At 46.8% G+C, this 20,956-nt stretch overlaps 1 protein-coding gene across 8 annotated transcripts in view; it reads right to left on the bottom strand.

The window, feature by feature from the left end:
* Positions 1 to 1,822, bottom strand: part of MEF2D (myocyte enhancer factor 2D) — a 154,193-nt gene extending 152,371 nt beyond the window's left edge. For 2 of the 8 annotated variants that reach the window (XM_035098751.2, XM_035098752.2), the window contains exon 1: positions 1,253 to 1,822. The gene's annotated coding sequence lies outside the window, so the exon portion shown is untranslated. The remainder of the gene's footprint in view (positions 1 to 1,252) is intronic. The other 6 variants (XM_035098747.2, XM_035098750.2, XM_035098755.2 and 3 more) reach the window with 5 other exon arrangements.
* Between the last annotated feature and the right edge of the window lie 19,134 nt (positions 1,823 to 20,956).

Below are 20,956 nucleotides of genomic sequence, written 5' to 3'. Positions count from 1 at the left end.
CATTTTAAAGAGCACCAGTTACATAAAATAATAGTTGGCTTTTTTGCTCCAAGATGCTCTCCCTATAACCCTCTCCCCCCTACACACACACACACACACACACACACACACACAAGCCCTTTCACTTCCTGCAGAATTGCTTTCCACCAGTTCCTTCCACATCTCAAGAAACCATCCCTCCAGTTCTGCATGATTCTTTCCCTTATATTCTTCAGCCAGACTGCATCATTTGTACCTATCATATTTCCTTATTATCCTTCCTCTTTCCTTTCTAACCATTCACTCTTCCCAAGTCAGTGGGGTGGGGTGTGTATTCCTCCCCTCCTCTCTACAAATGCCATCTCATAACATCAGAATCTAGGCACCCCAATATTTCTCCCTCAGTTCTCATCATTCTCTTTAAAAAAAACACAACTCACACTTAGAATTATTCTTCCAATGCACTTTTTGCCCCAAACCTTTGACTACACATACCATAAAGAAACCTGCATTTCAGGATAACCTCAAGATACATTATACTGGGACAATTTCCCTATCCATCTTCTATTTTAAAGTTCCCTGTATCTCTCCCTCCCACCTCTGAAGAGGCAGCCAAGCACTATGCATCCCATTACCTGCACACTTTCACCCACAGCTCTCCCTTTCACCTCATTTTATTCCTATTTTCCAGCAACATGAGATTTCACACCCCAACTCTCCACATCCATCTCAAGTGCTTGCTCCCTTCTCTGCCTCTCTTTTTACACCCTGCCACCCCCACCCAAACGCACACGGATCAATTCTCTAGCTTTTTCCACTGGAAGCTGTCCATGTCCACTTTCTCCCTCATCTTCCCCTCCCCATCGGTGACCCCTAAAAACACTCACACACATATCTCCCCCCACTTACGAAAGCAACCACTTCTGCCCTGCCTCTCCTTGGTACATCTCCTCCCCGCTTCCTCGCTTTACAGTACTGTACCATTTTGCTGGTTTGTTTGTTTGTTTGCGGGGTGGGAGGGGGGGTGGAAACAGAAATGTCATGAGGAAATGAGCTTGGAGGAGTCCGTGTCTTATTTTTCTGCTGACCCTCCTGACGTCTTCCTCTCCAAAAAAAAACCCAAGGCCCCAGGAAGGGGGGGATCTAGTCTCCCCCACCCAATTCAAGAAAGATCCTGCTTTGCACCCCGAAAGGAGACGGGGGTGGGGTTGGAGGACACAAGAACACCACCACCCCCAAGAAAACTGACACAACGCGTGTGAGTTTCACTTACCTTCTTCTCTCTCTGCCTTTGGCTCCTCGGAGCGCCTCCAAAGACAGCTGATCTCCCAAGAAGAGGCTGGCTGGCTCAAGGGCCTCTCTCGAACAACAACAACAAAAAGGCGGCGGGGAGGGGGAGAAAAACCAGGCAACCTCCCTCCCCCTAAAAGGAGGACAAGCACATTCTCAGCGTACAGCCCAGATGCCAATCTCAGTCCCCCTCAGCTTTAAAGTTCGTCCTCCTTGGAGCCGCCGCCGATTCTTTGCAATCCTGCGTCCTTGTTTGATTTTTTAATATTATTTCCCCTCCTCCTCTTCCTCTTTCTTTCTTCGCTCTGCCTCTCTCTCTCCTCTTCTCGCGCTTCTCTTTCTCCCCTTCCTTCCTAGCGACAATTCTTTTTAAAAAAATAATAAATTAATAACAAGGCAACTACATTGCACAACCGGGGGGGGGGGCGGAAAGGCTACAACGTTGCCAGAGAGAGATTGTGTGTATGCATGTATGTGTGTGTGTGCAACCCAAGTATTGGAAAAGGAGGGGGGGCTAAGAGGAAGCAAAGCAGATGGCGACCGGGGTCCAATCATAGGGCCCAGAGAAAGGAAGGGCGGGGCCAACCAGGCCCCAAAATTACATATATATGCATACATACACGCACATCTCTATACACACACACCCCTCCTCCTCCTCCTCCTTGCAAACATGCAAGCTAGGTTGCAGTGCGGCCTCTGCCTGTATATCCTTCCGCCTGCGGGAAGTTGGTTCAGCTCGCCAAAGGAGCGCTTAAAGCGCCCCGCGCCCTGCCTTACCCTCTTTCCCCTCTCCCTCCGAATTGCAACTGGATTTGGGCCCCCTCTGGGTGGGTTGGCAGAAATGGCAGCTCTAGAATTCCCCCCCCCCCTCTCTCTTCCCCTGCTCCTCCACACACTTTTTCTTTTAAAAGTGTATTGCATTGTTTTATGCTACCTTTTTCTTCGAAAGGGCAGCGGACGTGGCTTTGCCGCTCACCTAACCACCCAATCTTTTACACCAGCCCTGCAAGACGGGTTAAAAGGTCTCTCCCTTTAAAAGGTTTATAGCGTTTAAAAGGTTTTACGAGCTATTTCTTAAAGGTTTATTTGCGTTTTAATGCTAACTCTTCCTCAAAAGGGCGATGGGGCCGGGTTTTTCCACACAACAGCCCTGCAAGGCAGGTCCAGCAGAGTGGCAGCTGCGTGGAGAGTGCAATGCCTGCTAGCCCAAAGCTCTAACCACTGCGCAACACTGTCTCTTGTGTGTGTTTGTTTACCTTTCTTTCGTTTCTTTTTTTCTTAATCAGCCTTTTTTCCCCTCCCAGCCGCCAAGAACAGCTGGACACATCAATATTCAGTGCGTTCATTCCTAAAGAAGCCATGAGGGAGAGGGAGAGAGAAAGAGAGCAGAATAAATAAGAGGGTGGTGACATTTAACTGATTGGCTGGTTAGATTAATTGCTTAAAACCGCATTTGGTCAAGACGATTCCAATACAACGACCAGTCTTATGGATTACCGTATTTTCACTCATCAAATTTGACATTTTGCTTAAAATGTGATAGAAATCAAGGTCACCTAATAGATATATGCAAAGCTCTTTGAACCATAATTGGCTTTTTGTACATGAATACATTATAATATTGTATTTAGATTTCATGCTTACATGTATAGAAAACACATTCTATTCTTTTGCAGCTACTTTTTTGCATTTTTTAAATAAAGAGAACTTTTCAATCAACTAAAAAGGTAGCCAAAATGTGGCAGCAGGTGTTTTTTTTTGGGGGGGGAGTTTCAGTTGAATACCTTTTGCCTTTTCTCAGAGGTCACCAGAAATACTTCTTTGAAAAGGGTCCTTGCTACTGCGACCTAAAGATACATAATTTGAAAACAAAAGTTTGCTAGTATTCCCAACACCCTTTTTGTTGTTGTTGTTTAGTCGTTTAGTCGTGTCCGACTCTTCGTGACCCCATGGACCAGAGCACGCCAGGCACTCCTGTCTTCCACTGCCTCCCGCAGTTTGGTCAAACACCCTTTAACAAACTACAATTCCCAGGATAGCAGTTCGAAAGGACATCAAAGTGCAAGTAGATAAATAGGTACCGCTCTAGCAGGAAGGTAAACGGCATTTCCGTGTGCTGCTCTGGTTCGCCAGAAGCAGCTTTGTCATGCTGGCCACATAACCTGGAAGCTGTACGCTGGTTCCCTCGGCCAAAAACGCGAGATGAGCACCGCAACCCCAGAGTCGGTCACGACTGGACCTAATGGTCAGGGGTCCCTTTACCTTTATTCTCAGGATTCTTTACAGGAACTCGTCTGTCTGTGGTCCATGCATTTAGACACCTCTCAAAACGCTGTTGCTAAACTCAGCACAAGGGTTCCTGAGGCGGAGGTGGCAGTCTTCATGAACGTTTGGATACTGGTGCCATTTTGATTCAAGAATGAATCATGACCTGGCATGAGGGTTCCTGAGGTGAGGGCGAGGGCATTTTTGCCAATGTTTGGATGCTGGGCGCCATTTTGAATCAAGATGGCAAGCCGAAATGTTACTTTGGCATGATTTCACCCGTTATTTAGGCCTGATGGGTCCAAACTCACAAATTACACTATCCGTTTAAAGAACACTGTATTTTTTTTCTTCCTAAAAAAACTCAGGCAGATGGACACTCCCTGCCCCTTATATCTATATCTATACTCAGAGAGAGGCAACTCCCGATTTATGTGGGGGGTTACGTTCTGAGGCACTGCACGCATACATGAAATCACATATAATTGAAATGCCCATTGAGAAAGCCAGCAAACACCCTCTAAACCTCTGGAAACCCTTGAAAAACCAGCAGCACTTACTAGATGCCAAACTGCCAAACAAACTCTTAACACAATCGCTCGCTCCCAACCTCCTTATTCAAACGCCAACTCTCCACAGGCCTACAAGGACTCTTAGAATTGCACTTCCAAAGGCTTGTGGAATTGCTAGAGACTGTTTTCATGCCTTTTTTCTTTTAACCTTTCTGTGCAATTTTAGGACCGTTTTTGGCCATTTCCCCCCTACTTCTGTGATGGGACTAAAACCCTGCAAGGGATGACTCATGAGGACTTTGTCATTACATGAAGAACCAACTGGCACATGTCCTCTAGACTCTTTCAGGAGAGTAGAGTTAATTAGAAAGAAAAGCTCTACTTTTTTTAAGTCAACTGGTAACTGAATGTTTAAACCGCTTAGAAGCCTATGTTGGCATTAAGTAGTATATAACTAATAATAATGGTGATAGTTGGTCTCTAAGGTGCTATTATTATTACTATTACTAAGTTTGTTATTGGTATGAGCTTTTGTGTGTATGCACACTTCTTCAGATACCAATGCATGCACACGAAAGCTCATACCAATTTTTTTAAAATTTTGTTTTGACCAACACGGCTACCTACCTGTAACTAGCAATAATAATAGTACAGTGGTACCTTGGTTTAAGTACACAACTGGTTCCAGAAGTCTGTACTTAACCTGAAACGTACTTAACTTTCCCATTGAAAGTAATGGAAAGTGGATTAATCCATTCCAGACGGTCCGCGGAGTACTTAAACTGAAGCGTACTTAACCTGAAGCAAACTTTCCCATAGAAAGTAATGGAAAGTGGATTAATCCGTTCCAGGCGGGTCCGCAGAGTACTTAAACTGAAAGTACTCAAACCGAAGCGTACTTAAACCGAGGTATGACTGTAATAGCAATAATAATATTTAACTTCTCTTCCCTGTATAAATGTGATGGGAAAACCTTGTTCGCTTTAAAGTGCCAGAATATCAAAAACATTTCTCTTTAGAGAGCTGACACTGTCCCCTCGAGGTTTGAAGGGCCAGGGAAACATTTCCACAGGCAACAGCTGGAGGGCCTGTTAGCTCTCCTAGAGGGTCACCATCAAATAAATAAATAAATTTCAGATTCAAAAAGGTGTTGTTTCCCCCCCCCCTCAGGAGAAGGAAACTCATTTGAACTCAGTCCCAGCACCTTTCAGGGGGGCACCGTTGGAATTCTAAGAGAGGGAGGTGTTCCTGGTGAGTTCTTGCACCTCTTATTATGGGGGGGGGATAGCACTGAGAGAAGACCTTGTAATACATATATGTACATAGAAGCATTTGCAAGGCCAGTTAGCACTTCTAAATAGTTATAGACTAGAATGAATGAATATAATTCCCTCATGAGTCCATGAGGAGTCTGAAGGGTTCCCCTAGGGCACTGTTTCCCACAGTGTGGCATGCGTACCCCCCAGGAGGTACGCAAAAGTGTTTCAGAGGGAAGACGACAGACTTTTCTCTAGTCTAGATAAAATAATATTACTAAAACTACCCCCAAATTATATTCGCCCGAGAAGAGGTATGCCCAGGGGATGGGCTTGAGATACCCGTGGGTGAAACTGAAAAATGGGCTTGTCTCTTCTTTGAGAATATAGGGATGTACTAGATGATGATGGTGATGATGATAATTTTATTATTTATACTCTACCCGTCTGAAAGAACCTTTTAATGAGGGTGAAAGAGGAGAGCACAAAATATGGTCTGAAGCTCAACATCAAAAAAAACTAAGATCATGGCCACTGGTCCCATCACCTCCTGGAAAATAGAAGGGGAAGAAATGGAGGCAGTGAGAGATTTTACTTTCTTGGGTTCCATGATCACTGCAGATGGTGACAGAAGTCACGAAATTAAAAGACGCCTGCTTCTTGGGAGAAAAGCAATGACAAACCTAGACAGCATCTTAAAAAACAGAGACATCACCTTGCCGACAAAGGTCCGTATAGTTAAAGCTATGGTTTTCCCAGTAGTGATGTATGGAAGTGAGAGCTGGACCATAAAGAAGGCTGATCGCCAAAGAATTGATGCTTTTGAATTATGGTACTGGAGGAGACTCTTGAGAGTCCCATGGACTGCAAGAAGATCAAACCTATCCATTCTTAAGGAAATCAGCCCTGAGTGCTCACCGGAAGGACAGATCCTGAAGCTGAGGCTCCAATACTTTGGCCACCTCATGAGAAGAGAAGACTCCCTGAAAAAGACCCTGACATTGGGAAAGATGGAGGGCACAAGGAGAAGGGGACGACAGAGGACGAGATGGTTGGACAGTGTTCTCGAAGCTACGAACATGAGTCTGACCAAACTGCGGGAGGCAGTGGAAGACAGGAGTGCCTGGCGTGCTATGGTCCATGGGGTCAGGAAGAGTCGGACACGACTAAACGACTAAACAACAACAACAACAACCACCCGTCTGACTGGGTTGCCCCAGCCACTCTGGGCAGCTTCCAATGTAAATAAATACATAATAAAGCATTAATCATTAAAAAACCCCACTTCTGTATACAGGGCTGCCTTCAGATATCTTCTAAAGGTTGTATAATTACTTTTCTCCTTCACTCTAGAGTCGAATAAATTCATACCCTCCAACATTTCTCCGATGAAAATAAGGATGTTCTAAGGAAAAGCATAACATTCTGTGATCAAATCAGAAACTCGGACAGCTTCTGTAAATCTGGGACTGTCACTTAAAAATAGGGACACTTGGAGAGTCTGACCCAAACCCTCTTCACAGGGAATTCTGGGAATTGTGGCTCCGTGAGAGGGAAAGGTGTCTTCTAACAATTCTCAGCACCCTTAACAAACTGCAATTCCCAATATGCTTTGGGAGAAGCCATGACTGTTTAAAGTGGTATCACAGTGCTTTAAATGTATGGTGTGAATGTGGCCACAATCTCCCCTGAAAAAAAGTCGCAGGACTTGTGATCCATGACGAAGTGGGTGAAGATTCCTGTGTGTAATTAAAGAACATTAAATGCACTTGTGATTTCGGCTTTCTTCTCATTTACAGTGCAGCTACAGAGAATTCTCCAGGCCTGGTGTGCCACATAGCAAAATCAGCCGCTTGCAGAAATAAAACTTTCAATTGGCAAATCAGGAAACAGAAACCTCACACCCACACCCACTCACACCTACACACACCTTACTCGCCTTCCACACAGCTGAGAGACCAGTTACACTGCATGAATTCACACCTAAGCCATTTTCAGTGTCAGAGAACAATGCATCCTCTACAGCTAAATATCACATTTCTCGGAAGTTTAACTTAGAAACAAGGAGGGTAGGGGACGGGAGAGAAGAATCCATCTGAGAGTTAATTGTTAAAATGTATTTTGCATGCTGAGTGATTTCCCCTTCTCAAGCCTTTTCGGAGCCGCAGTTGCTCGAGTCTGATTTTGCAAACAAAGGTGTTATGTACTGAGCTGAATCCTAGAACAATAGGATTCAGAATCAGCGGGAGCTACCCAATCCAACTCCAGGTGGAAGTGAATCCGCAACCTGATTGGCCTGCTGGAGCAGCCAATCAGGCGGCTGGCAGAAGTGAATCTGCTACCTGATTGGCCTGTAGGAGCAGCCAATCAGGCTGCAGGCAGAAGTCAATCCACAATATAATTGGCCCACAGGTGTAGCCCTGAAGTAGCCAATCATGCAAGGCCCATTGTGTAAATAATGTATATAAGCAGATGGTTTTGGGAAAAGAGCCATTCGTCTTCTCTTCTTCTCCTTGATGAATATGAGCTGAATAAAGAGCATGAAATTCACTCTCGACTCCGAGTATATTTCAAAAGCCATCACACTTCAACTTTTATTCCTGGTCTGATTGCATCTGTTTGCTCCTGAAAGCGTTCTCCATCTGGACGTGTCCTAAGTATCCTTATGAAGCTACATTTTCAAAACACACACGCTGACTCACAGCCAAAATAAAATATCAACCACATTCACCAGACTCATTTCCTTGTACTAATTTTGTGTGTGTGCGTGTGTGTGTTTGTTCCACAATCTCCTAGATCAGCTCCAATTTGGGTAATTACATCCAGTTTCCCCAAAGAGCTTCTAAACTGGATATATTTGAAAGTTACCCATCACCATTGCACAAAAACCCCATGTAACTAAATAGCTCTCCCTTAGGGTGACAACTACCTGCGTTGACAATTTGTCCACTGGAGAAACTGTCATCTACAGGAGAAGCTTTGTATGCAGAAGGACCCCGGTTTGATCCCTGGCATCTGCAGGAAGAGCTGGGAATGTCCCCTGTCTAAAATCCTGTAGAGTTGCTGCCAGTCAGTGTAGAGCAGGCATAGGCAACCTTGGCTCTCCAGCTGTTTTGGAACTACAATTCCCATGATCCCTGACTACTGGCCCTGTTAGCTAGGGATCATGGGAGTTGCAGTTCCAAAACATCTGGAGAGCCAAGGTTGCTTATGCCTGGTGTAGAGCAATGTGGAGAACTTTTGGCCCTGTAGATGTTGCTGAACTACAACTCCCACCAGCCCCAGCAAGTGTGCCCAATGGGATGATGGGAGTTGTAGTTCAGCAGCCTCTGCAGGGCCAAAGGGTCTCCACATTGCTCTATGCCAGGCATCCCCCAAACTGCAGCCCTCCAGATGTTTTGGCCTACAACTCCCATGATCCCTAGCTAACAGGACCAGTGGTTGGGGAAGATGGGAATTGTAGTCCAAAACATCTGGAGGGCCGAAGTTTGGGGATGCCTGCTCCACACTACTATAAACGCTGACAACTGGGAAACACTGGCCTGCGAGCACTCCAGTTGGAGAACAGCCTTTACCAAAGGTGTCATGGGCTTTGAAGAAACTCGATCTCAGGACGCAAGGGAGAAACGTGCTAAGAGGAAGGCACGCTTGGCAAATCCACACCGTGATCAACTCCCACCTGGAAACCAATGTCCCCACTGTGGAAGCATGTGTGGATCCAGAATTGACCTCCACAGTCACTTACTGACCCATTGTTAAAACTGTGTTTATGGAAGACAATCTTACTCGGCTATGAGTGATAGAAGAAGAAGAAGAAGAAGAAGAAGAAGAAGAAGAAGAAGAAGAAGAAGAAGAAGAAGAAGAAGAAGAAAGTTCCCCCACACTTTATGTAGGCAATACTGAGGTAGATGGGCCAATAACGTGACTTAGTATAAGGCAGGCATCCCCAAACTTTGGCCCTCCAGATGTTTTGGACTACAATTCCCATCTTCCCCGACCACTGGTCCTGTTAGCTAGGGATCATGGGAGTTGTAGGCCAAAACATCTGGAGGGCCACAGTTTGGGGATGCCTGGTATAAGGCAATGGAGCTATGCAGGCAGCCTTCATCTGATTTGCCTATCTTGGCCCTACAGTTCCCAGAACAAGTCACAACCCCAGAAACTTCACTGGAGATTTTTTTAAAATGCAAATATTATTCCCACAATTTTACTGAGGTTCATCTCTAAGACTTCAGAAGAAACATTTTTAAAAAGCATTTTTATTCATTAATGCACTCTAGCAATTTCCCCCCCTTATCATCACACTGACCTTTCTGGTGTTCAAAGACAACCCTACAATGTTTGGGGCAACAAGCTACAGAGAGGTTGTGGCACTCTATCGCCCTCTGGTGCCGAGTACAAGATTCCAGGAAAATGTTGAACCGTGATGTCTTCTGCAGAGAAGAACGTAAAGTCCCTTGTAAAGGGACCCCTAACCATTAGGTCCAGTCGTGACCGACTCTGGGGTTGCGCGCTCACCTCGCATTATTGGCCGAGGGAGCCAGCGTACAGCTTCCAGGTCATGTGGCCAGCATGACAAAGCCACTTCTGGCGAACCAGAGCAGCGCACGGAAACGCCGTTTACCTTCCCGCTGTAGCGGTTCCTATTTATCTACTTGCACTTTGATGTCCTTTCGAACTGCTAGGTTGGCAGGAGCTGGGACCGAGCAACGGGAGCTCACCCCGTCACAGAGATTGGAACCACTGACCTTCTGATCAGCAAGCCCTAGGCTCAGTGGTTTAACCCACAGCACCACCTGGGTCCCTCACCTTCCCACTGTAGCGGTACCTATTTATCTACCTACACTTTGACATCCCCTTTGGAAATGCCTAATTTTTAAATGTCTTTTCAAAGTCATCTGTCAACTTGCACTCCAGTTTTTCTACCTCAAAGCCTCTTCTAGCACAAAATCTTTGGTCAGCAACAACTTTCCCTGGGAAGGTGGTGTCGAAGATAAGATAGGGACTATGCGCCACACATGCCATCTCCTTTTGGCAATCCGTGGCAGGGAGTTCTGCACTGCTCATGGCCATTTTTGATCTTGGGGCTGTCAGTCACTGATTCTAGGTGGGTAAAATGGGTTGTCGTCTGACAAGGAAAAAAGCCTGGCCTGCTGTTCTGTCTTTAAAGACAGCTTGATGTGCATAGGTTTTTCACGCCATGAAACTGGTTGTTGCCTACTGCTGCTGCTGCTGCTGCTGCTGCTGCTGCTAGTAATAAAAATGTGCTAATCAAGCCGCAGTTAAGAGGGAATCAAAGGGACACAGGAGCCCAACTCTTTAACGTTAGAATGCTGGCTCATGCAATATGAGCATAAGAAGAACTTGCTGGATCAGGCCAATCTAGTTCAGCATCCTGTTCTCACAGTGGCCAACTGCATCTCTGTGAGAAACCCACAAGCTGGATCCAAGCACAAGAGCGCTCTCTCTCTCTCTCTCTCTCTCTCTCTCTCTCTCTCCACTACTATGCCCATGGCTTCCGGAAACTTATATTCAGACGCATTACTGCCTCCAAGTGTGGAGACAGAGCGTAGCCATAATGGCTACTGGTAGTAGCCACCGATAGCCTTATCTTCCATGAATTTGTCTAATCCTCTTCTAAAGCCATCCCTACCTCTTGTGGGAGGGAGTTCCATTGTTTAACTATGTGCTGCATGAAGAAGTGTTTTCTTTCATTTGTCCTGAATTTTCCAACATTCAGCTTCATCAGATGTCCCCAAGTTCTGATGTTATTATGAGAGGAGAAAAACATTTCTCTATCCACCTTCTGCATGATTTTATACATCCCTATAATATCACCTTTTCTCTAAACCAGGGGTCTCCAGGGGTCTCAAACTTGGGTCTCCAGTTGTTTTGAGACAACAACACCCATCATCCCTAGCTAGCAGGACCAGTGGTCAGGGATGATGGGAATTATAGTCCCAAAACAGCTTGAGACCCAAGTTTGGGAAATCCTGCTCTAAACTAAAAAGTATCAATGCTGCAGCCTTTCCTCAGGGGGGGGGCACTCCATTCTATTGATCATTCTTCGTTGCCCTTTTCCAAACCAATGAAATAAATGGATGGCCTGGCCAATCGGAAGAAAGTCTTCCTCCACAGAATGGATACAGAATTCACCACTACAAGGTGTAGCATCCCAATGGATTTATTGAAAGAAGTCATAGATAAATGATCATCCTGTAGAATTTATATCAGAGATCATATATTCTATGATCCAGGTGGAAGGAGTCTGATACGGTGAATTTATTAATTCAAATGCTCCTCCTCAACGACCACTCTGATCATTTATCTATGTCTTCTTTCAATAAATCCATTGGGATGCTACACCTTGTAGTGGTGAATTCTGTATCCATTCTGTGAAGGAAGACTTCTTTCAATAAATCCCTTGGGATGCTGCACAAGGTGTGTGGATGACCACCGTTTCAAGGTGGTCAGGTCTATCATTAGCTAATAGGCATAAGAGCGAAATTTGATTTTGATTTTTAAGAATTTATTTATGCTCATCACCCAGACCACTTTACACACAGCTCAATACAATTAAACCACTTAATATGTAAATGCCAAATTTGAGAGATATTCTGATCTCATCCTCCAGCCCCCAAAGGCCTGTGCAAAAAGGTACATCTTGAGCTGACATAAAAATCTGTACAATAAATTTCTTCTTCATCATCATCATCATTCTGTCTATTAAATTTCTTGGCTGCCTACTACAAGAAAGCATCTAGACAACTTGCATAATGCATACCAAAATTAAAACTAATCCATACCATAAAAACACAGCACTAAAAAAAACCTACAGAAGCTCATTAAAATACCCAAATCAGGGCCGGCTCTAGGGGTAGGCTGGGTGGCGCGAAAGCCGCACTGCGCCCACTAGGGCGGGGGCGCCGGAGCGATCTCCGCACCACGGCGCCAGGGCGCCCGACATGCTTGAGACGGCCCTGACCCAAATCATCACGTACTGTACACAGTTATCAAATGCCAAACAGAAACTAACCATGAATCTCTCAGAAATCAACAACCAGTCCCTCAAATGTCTGGGAGTGAATGGAGCCCCCATGTTCAGAAACAGTCTACCTCTGAATGCCAATTGCTGGAGAGCAACAGCAAAGGAAATCTGCTGCTTCCCTCTCCTACCTGTCAGTTTCCTGGTGGCCATGGTGGAAAACATAACGCTGGACATGGCTTTCTCTCTCTTCAATACATTATAATTTGGGGCAAATGAGACTGGCCTACCCTACTGAGTTATTGTAAGAATTACAGAAATGAAGCATGTCACACTTTAAATGTGCTGCATAAATGCAGAAGGGTGAGTATAAATCTGGTCCTGCTGCTGCTGCTGCTTAGAAATATATCATCTGTTTTATTATTTTTCACACTGACCAGCCGTGTCTCTCCAGTTTCAAGCAGCCCTGTAGCCATGGCTCTATGTATGGTATAATGCAGGCATCCCCAAACTGCGGCCCTCCAGATGTTTTGGCCTGCAGCTCCCATGATCCCTAGCTAACAGGACCAGTGGTCAGGGAAGATGGGAATTGTAGTCCAAAACATCTGGAGAGCCAAAGTTTGGGGATGCCTGGTATAATGTATTAATTTAAATGTGCTGCAAGACACTGACCAACAAGCCTCATAACTAAATAATATCTGGAGGTGTTGGAGCTTCGACCTTCTGCATGCAAAGCAGGTGCTTGACCATTGAGCTTACACCCTTCCCTCAAAATAAAGGTTCTAATCCACATTGTTCTGTGCACATAACCGATTTACATAGGTAGCTGCCTTTTACCAAGTTAGGCCCATCTAGCTCAGGACTGTACACACAGACTGGCAGTGGCTCTCCCAGGTTCCAGGCAGGGAACTGAACCTGGGACCTCCTGCATACAAATCGCCTACTCTATCACTGAGCCAAGCAAAATAAAATAAGGTTCTAGCCAATGTGGCTATGAATCAATACTTCTGCTGGGTCAGAGCGTTAGCCCATCCAGCTCAGTTCTGTCTACACTGGCCGGCAGCAGTTCATCCAGGTTTCAGCCAGGAAACTTTCCTAGATGACACGGATTGAACTTGGGACATTCTGCATGCCAAGCAGATGCTCTAGCACAGAGTCGAGGTCCTTCCTCCTCTGAGACATTCAGGGGAAGGGAGCCGTTGCAAGAAAAAGTTTCACCTGCTGCCTAAGGCAGGTAAGAAAAGTTGAGGTTAGTGACAGAGTGGCTGCGCCTGGCAGGCACAACCTGGCCTGCAAACGTCCCTGCCCTCGCTTGCACACGCGCATCGCTCACGTGTCCCCTCCCTGCCCTCTCGTGCTGCTGCTGCCGCCACCGCGGGCATCGTGTCACTGAGTGACAGCAGGCGAGGGATTATTTCAGGCTGGTGGCGCGGAAGGACACGGTGTTTACTGCAGGGTATGCGGCTGTGAGGTGACTGCAGAGGGAAGGCAGATCGAGCCCGAGCCCGGAGTGGGGGGCCCGAGGGGGCGTCTCTGCACTTTGGTGGCCCCCCCACTCCCACCCCCTCGTCGTTTCTCTATTGCTCCCCTTCCCTCCACTTGCTCAGGGAAAAACCCGGAGGGCGGGGGAGCAAATCCTGGCCGGCCCTTTAATGCAAATGAGCTGACATCTCCCTCTCTCCAGCTGCCCCCTCCCTTCCCCGGGTCTAAATTCTCTCCTAGCGCCCATTGACGTCACAAGTGCGTCACCGTCTCCAGCACAACCAGACAGCACGTGGGAGAGAGCGATTTAAAGAGGCAGGCAGCTGTTTTGGCTCCCAGAGGCAGCTGCAGATGGCACGGGGCGGGGGCGAGGGAGAAGGAATTAGTTGGTTGCCTGCCCGCCTCGACTGCTGGGCTTGCTTGCATGGATGCAGCGAGGCAAGCCAGCACGGCGCCACGGCCTGATCCTAAGGCCGTTTAAACACCATAAGCGACGCAGTTGACATGCAGTACTCGCCTTCAGAATGCAGGTGCTTTGGTTAAGGGCCCATCTAGTCCAGAGTCCTGTTCTTACAGTGGCTGACCAGGATCATAGCTGTCAAGTTCTCCCTTCTTTTTTTAAGGGAAATTCCCTTATGCTGAATAGGCTTCCTCGCGAGAAAAGGGAAAACTTGACAGCTATGGACCAGGTGCCTCTTCGGGGAAACTTGCAAGCAGGAGCTGAGCACAAGAGCCCTCTCCCCTCCTGCGATTCCCAGCAACTGATAGCCAGAAGCATGGCTGCCTCCGATGGTGGATTTGTCCAGTACTCTTTCAAAAGCCATCCCTGTTGGTGGTCGTCACTGCCTCCTGTGGGAGGGAGTTCCACGGTTTAACTAAGCACTGCGTGAAAAGGGACAGGGTGAGCAGACTGAGGGAGAAAAAACCTTTCCCATCCCTGTTAAAACCAAAGCTTTTTTTTAAAAAAAGAAAAAGTGCCAGTACTCACCAGGAAGTGCCACACTTTTAACCTTGGGATAGGGGTGGGGACGGTGCTGGCACTGCGTACCCTTCAGTACATGCAGAAAAAAACCCACGACTGGGCCCAGCACATTCTGATCTGCTGGGAAAGAATCACACACCAATGTTCTGCACAACCACCATCTCCTTTTATGAATTAGATGGGGGGGGGCTGCCATCGTGATGTGCTCCTGGGGTTGTGGGATACTACTTATCTCAGTCTCTCCCCCTCCCGAAGCCATCACGGCCAGCGATATTCGTAGGGATAATGGCAGGAATAGTCCAGAAACATCTGGGTGGCACCAGTTTGACTACCTCTCTGTTGGATTCACCTGCTGCATTTTTACAAAGTCCCTTTTCACGCAGTAGAGTTAAACTGTGGAACTCACTCCAACAGGAGGCAGCGATGGCCACCTGAGGAAAACGTACAGAAGGATTGGGGCACACGCCACAAAACTGGGAAGCCTCCAAGCTTTCTCAGCCTTGTACAGGAGTTCCATGCTGCCTTGGTCCAATGCCAGCATCCATTTCCTTGCAGTGCTGCTGCTGCTGTCTTTTCCCACTCTCCCCAGCCCCCGTTGCTTTCGTTCCCACACTTCACTTCCCTGATGTATATATTGGCCCAGGGAGCCAAGTGCCTTGTTCCACCCAGGAGGCCTGGGTCCCAGAAGGGATGCTGCTTATCAGCACATGAGGCTACGAAAAGCCCCTATCTCACGGAATAAAAATGCACAGCATCTCAAACGAACCAGCTCTCCCTCCCTCCCTCCTGCAGCCTGGCCTCTACAAGTTTTCCTTTTTTGGTGAGTAATAACATCTCTCTCTCTCTCTCTCTCTCTCTCTCTCTCTCTCTCTCTCTCTCTCTCTCTCCCCCCCCCCCCAGTTTCTGAGCTCCTCCAAAGTAAAGCAAGTTTGCTGTCCCACCTAGGCACATCTCTTCAGATGCATAATGAAAACAAAAAGGGAAGCTTTAAAGATTTACCGGGGAAGGGTTGTAGCTCAGTGGTAGAGCACCTGTCTTGCATGCAAAAGGTCCCAGGTTCAAGGCCCCAATGGCATCCCCAGGTAGTTCAAAACCCTGGAGAGCCGCTGTGTAGAAGTGAGGATTTCAACAGGTGCTGCAGCAGCAGTTACAGTCCAAAACATTTGTGAAGTATCGTGTCAGGAAAGGCTAGTTGGGAGGATTTCAGCTTTTTTTTTAAAGGGACAAATTCCTAGTCCTTAAGATGGGTTTGATAGATCTTGTGTGCTAAGACTTCAAGGTTTGCTGAAGGCCGTTCCTTGACTGTTTCTTGTGTTCCCCTTAAGTACACCCCCACCCCATATATTTAGGAGGCTGTTGCTCATTTGGCAATATGTGATTTTTCCTTCAGGCTACTCAGGTTCTTCTCCAAGCATCTTTTGCAGAAATTTAATGCCAAACACGGTGCTGGAGGAGACTCTTGAGAGTCCCATGGACTGCAAGAAGATCAAACCTATCCATTCTTAAGGAAATCAGCCCTGAGTGCTCGCTGGAAGGACAGATCCTGAAGCTGAGGCTCCAATACTTTGGCCACCTCATGAGAAGAGAAGAATCCCTGGAAAAGACCCTGATGTTGTGAAAGATTGAGGGCACTAGGAGAAGGGGAGGACAGAGGACAAGATGGTTGGACAGTGTTCTCGAAGCTACCACATGAGTTTGACCAAACTGCGGGAGGCAGTGGAAGACAGGAGTGCCTGGCGTGCTCTGGTCCATGGGGTCACGAAGAGTCGGACACGACTAAACGACTAAACAACAACAACAATGCCCAACATGGGCTAGTGGCCAGTCTGGTCTTCATTAGGTTACGTAACATTGCATTTAAGCTCTTTGACATTTGTGTCTTGGGGGGAGATAGTGGGCCTGAGGGGGGGGGGCGCAGGTTCAGGCTCAGATAAGGGAGGGAACCCTCTCCTCTGATCAGTACTCTGTGGCGTAGCCTATACGTGAACCCACATCTGTCTGGTATTTGATGTGGCATCGTGGGCAAGGGATGTAGGATTAGCATGTCAACAGGAGGGTTCAAATGCCACCTCACCTGTGAGGCCAGTTACCATCTCTCCGCTTTGCCTACCTCACAGGGTTGCTGTGAGGCTGAAGAACCATTTATGCCCCCCTGAAAATAAAACTGCTGATATCATAATGCCGTTGTACACATATATGGTATGACCACATTTGGAATATTGTGTACCGTTCAAATGGCCCCACCTCAAAAAGGATATTGCAGAGTTGGAAAAGGTTCAGAAAAGGGCAATCAAAATGGTCAAGAGGGTGGAGGGACTTCCACTTAGGAGGAAAGGTTGCAGCATTTGGGACTTTTTCGTTTAGGGAAAAGGCAAGTAAGAGGAGACATGATTGAAGTTTATAAAAGTATGCCTGGCGTGGAGAAAGCAGAGAAGTTTCCCTCCCTCTCTCATAATGCTAGAATCAGAGGACATCAAATGAAGCTGAATGTTGGAAGATTCAGGACAGATAAAAGGAAGGACTTCTTCATGCAGCACGTAGTTAAGCGATGGAACTTGCCCCCACAGGATGCAGTAATGACCACCAACCTGGATAAATTCATGGAGGGTATAAGACCCAGAGTCGGTCACGACTGGACCTAATGGTCAGGGGTCCCTTTATCTTTACCTTTACCTTTATAAGGCTAAGGGACCCAGGTGGCGCTGTGGTTAAACCACTGAGCCTAGGGCTTGCTGATCACAAGGTCGGCGGTTCGAATCCCTGTGACGGGGTGAGCTCCCGTTGCTTGGTCCCAGCTCCTGCCAACCTAGCAGTTCGAAAGCACGTCAAAATGCAAGTAGATAAATAGGAACCGCTACAGCGGGAAGGTAAACGGCATTTCCATGTGCTGCTCTGGTTTGCCAGAAGCGGCTTTGTCATGCTGGCCACATGACCTGGAAGCTATATGCCAGCTCCCTCGGCCAATAATGCGAGATGAGCGCGCAACCCCAGAGTCGGTCACGACTGGACCTAATGGTCAGGGGTCCCTTTACCTTTATAAGGCTACTACGGTAGCCATGATGGCTATGTTCTGAACTTAAAAATGGAAAGCATAATGCTGGTGGTCAGTAAAAGAGGTTTAAAGACTGTCTCAAGGCAAATCTTTTAAAAATGTAGTATAAACACTGACAACTGGGAAACACTGGCTTGTGAGCGCTCCAGTTGGAGAACAGCCTTTACCAAAGGTGTCATGGGCTTTGAAGAAACTCGATCTCAGGACGCAAGAGAGAAACGTGCTAAGAGGAAGGCACGCTTGGCAAATCCACACCGTGATCAACTCCCGCCTGGAAACCAATGTCCCCACTGTGGAAGGACGTGTGGATCCAGAATTGGCCTCCACAGTCACTTACATTGTTAAAACCGTGTTTATGGAAGACAATCTTACTCAGCTACGAGTGATCGCCAAAAAAGAAGAAGAAGAGCCTCCAAGGTTGGAAGGAGGGAGCAATGCTTCTGAAAACCCGTTGCTGGGAGCCACAGGAAGGAAGAGGGCTGCTGTGCTCAGGTTGCACTTCCCTCAGGCATCTGGTTGGCCACTGTGAGAAGGAGGGACGCTGGACTAAATGGGCCTGGCTTTGGCCTGATACAACAGGACTCTTCCTACATATGTTCTTCAGTCTGTGGAGGAATGGCTGGATTTTAATGCAATAAACTAAAAAGTTTTTTAAAATACCAGGTATGTAAAACATCAATCAAATTTGTTAAAATAACCACTGAATGGAAGTGAGAGCTGGACCATAAAGAAGGCTGATCGCCGAAGAATTGATGCTTTTGAATTATGGTGCTGGAGGAGACTCTTGAGAGTCCCATGGACTGCAAGAAGATCAAACCTATCCATTCTTAAGGAAATCAGCCCTGAGTGTGCTCACTGGAAGGACAGATCGTGAAGCTGAGGCTCCAATACTTTGGCCACCTCATGAGAAGAGAAGAATCCTTGGAAAAGACCTTGATGTTGGGAAAGATGGAGGGCACAAGGAGAAGGGGACGACAGAGGACGAGATGGTTGGACAGTGTTCTCGAAGCTAGACCAAACTGCGGGAGGCAGTGGAAGACAGGAGTGCCTGGCGTGCTATGGTCCATGGGGTCACGAAGAGTCGGACACGACTAAACGACTAAACAACAACAACAACCACTGAAAACCAATTACGCCACATATTTACAACTCTATTTAATAAGGAAGGGTGTATCTGGGTGATCTAAGCCTGGGCAAGCTCACATGGTGAAGATTGAGGCGCAAAAAAAAATGCGGGCCAGTTGAAGTCAGGGAGGACCTAAACCTGCTTTGCAGCATAAGCAAAATAAATAAAAAAATCAGAGAGGTATTTGCCTGTTCCAAAGAAGCTTTCAAGTATAATAAAACTCCAGAAGATCTCATCTCCTTAGAGCCTGAATGTGTTGCAAGCTCCTTTGAACTGATGGAGAGAGGTGAGGCGTGTGAATATTTTAAATAAATGCAGCCTACATTTTGAGAGGGAGGGAGAAAATATCTGAATTGAGTGCTATTGTGAAGATTTGTGAATAGTTAGAAGGGCAATGTGAGGCGGGGCAGGGTGAGGTGTGGGGATACCTTCCACAGGGGAGGCTAGGCCCAGGATAAAGTATTAGAACAGGCAAAGGCCTGAGAGAACACCACAAATGTTTAAAGCAGGGGTCAGCAAACTTTTTCAGCAGGGGGCCGGTCCACTGTCCCTCAGACCTTGTGGGGGGCCGGACTATATTTTGGGGAAAAAATATGAATGAATTCCTATGCCCCACAAATAACCCAGAGATGCATTTTAAATAAAAGGACACATTCTACTCGTGTAAAAACACGCTGATTCCTGGACCGTCCGCGGGCTGGATTGAGAAGGCGATTGGGCCACATCCGGCCCCCCGGCCTTAGTTTGGAGACCCCTGGTTTAAAGTAAATGCTGTTACGTGCTCCACACTTCCCTGTTGTGAGTTCCTAGGGCAGCAAAAAAGAGCCCAAGAACAGAAGAAGAGTCTGGCTGGATTAGGCCAAAGTCCTATCTGGTCCAGCATCCAGTTTTTCCACAAGGACGAACAAACAAACAAACAAACAAACAAACAAACACACACACACACACACACACACACACACACAACTTCACCAAGCACTTTAATGGGTATCTCCCTCATGTTTTAACAATATCTGGGAAATGTTGAATTACGAACATTATGTTGCTGTGTATTTCTGAGGCCAGAGATCTAAGAGTTGCCATGGCCTGGCCCTACATCAGCCTGTTTTGAATTCCAGTATGGCGATGCTGACGGAGGCTGAGGGGCTTTAGTCCAGACCAGCTGTGTTGGCGGGGGCTGATGGGAACTGTAGTCCAGCATCAGGATGGGGAAGGCTGGTCCATGGCATAGCAATAATGTGTAAGTCCTTTCAGCTGAAAGATGGTTCTGACTCATTAGTAGTAGGGAGTAAATAGACAGGGATGCTGCTCCCCAGAGAGTGCTTCCTTCCCCTTAAATATCCTGCCCACATTTCGTAGCTCTCTGTGCTATTTTTGGCCTCCTGTCTGCTTAATTATAGTGAAAGATCTGTCAGCAGCACCCAGGAGTGCTCCATCAGGACATCTGCCTTGACAACCTTCCCCTTCCACCAGAACAAGATGCATGAGAGGCAGCTTACAGGCTTACAAGCTAACTGATCAACAGCCATTGGTAGAGTAGCTGTGATGTCACAGAAGTTCAACAGACTGCTCTTAAAAGAAAAGTGATTGGTCATTATGCGCAAGAGCAAAAATTGGCTTGCTTGAAAGTCTCTCTCCCTCCCTCTCTCTCCTCTCCCCCCCCTCTCCTCTCCTCTCCCTCCCTCTCACACACATTCCTGCACCATTTTAATTGGGGAACTTTGTTTAATTTCCAAGCAAAGGGTCTGCTGGTTTCTCTTTAAGGTTTCCAGACTCAAAAGAGAGCAGGGCAATTAAAGGCACAGAAGTCCTGTCCTCTATTGAGTCTGGCAAGCCTATAAGCAGATGCCTGCAGTTAGTATACAGTATTCTGAATCTTACTTTTATTTTAATGTGTAACATGCATTGTAACAAACAGTATTGATCTTCTTGTTGGTTCTTTTCCCTCTTCCTCCTTTTATTTTTTGGTGACAGGGGCTCACTTGTTTGTGTGAAGGTTAAAATTTATGGAAAGCCTTCACAGGCAA

The sequence above is a fragment of the Zootoca vivipara genome, chromosome 17 (genome assembly GCF_963506605.1).
Source record: "Zootoca vivipara chromosome 17, rZooViv1.1, whole genome shotgun sequence".
NCBI lineage: Eukaryota > Metazoa > Chordata > Lepidosauria > Squamata > Lacertidae > Zootoca > Zootoca vivipara.
The sequence above is the reverse complement of the archived record's forward strand: the minus strand, read 5'-3'. Positions and strand labels throughout refer to the sequence as shown.